Below are 766 nucleotides of genomic sequence, written 5' to 3'. Positions count from 1 at the left end.
TATCAGCAAAAAATAGGCTCCAATAACAGGGAAAAAGAAACCAGGTACCATCTTCTCTTCTCTCGTGTTGTCGCTATATGTCAGGGCATCCGTTGGCTAACCACTGCCTGGTGTCGTCATCGATGGAAACTAGGCCTTCCATACCATGAGGAGGTCTGTATAGCCGGCAATCCTTGATAATGTGGGCTGCCGTCTGCATTTCACCACACTCACAAGCAGCACTCTCTGCCGAAGAAAGCAAGTACCTCCACCTGGCCGCCCCCGCAAGTACCGACTTTGGAAAACTAAACTTGCTACAACTGTCGCTATAAAGTTATGCGGAAGAACAATCATCAGAATGGCACCCCCAGACCAAGCACAGCGCCCTTGTCAGGGCGAACAGCACCAGCTGTTGTAGGTCAAGGAGTGACCATTCTGCAACTAAATGTTAAAGGCACCACCAACGCTAAACTAGACATCATCACACCAGGTGCCATGAAACAAACGCTTGTGGAAATCACCGAAAAGTCGTAATTTATGAACAGTCTTCCCTCAAAAAAGCAATGAGTTGGTTTTTCATCCTTTTTGTGAGAATCTATAAAACCGTCTTTCTTTTATTATAGACAACTGTCACTTGCGGTGCTCATCAGCGTGGCAAGAATTTGTTGATTAACAACATTTTGCAGTACTTGCTTCAGCAGTACATATACTATAATTGGAACGATACAGATTAGCATGGCTCCTGCGCAAGGATGACACGCAAAATCGTGAAGCGTTTCATACTTCT

The 766-nt window shown here is 45.3% G+C and overlaps 1 non-coding gene across 1 annotated transcript; it reads left to right on the top strand.

Moving 5' to 3' along the window:
• The first annotated feature begins 664 nt into the window (after nt 1-664).
• LOC145781479 (U6 spliceosomal RNA) lies at nt 665-766 on the top strand. The gene has a single exon (XR_014290769.1). It is a non-coding gene; the product is annotated as a U6 spliceosomal RNA (small nuclear RNA).

The sequence above is a fragment of the Aplidium turbinatum genome, chromosome 12 (assembly GCF_918807975.1).
Source record: "Aplidium turbinatum chromosome 12, kaAplTurb1.1, whole genome shotgun sequence".
NCBI lineage: Eukaryota > Metazoa > Chordata > Ascidiacea > Aplousobranchia > Polyclinidae > Aplidium > Aplidium turbinatum.
This window is presented reverse-complemented; position numbering and strand designations above follow the sequence as displayed.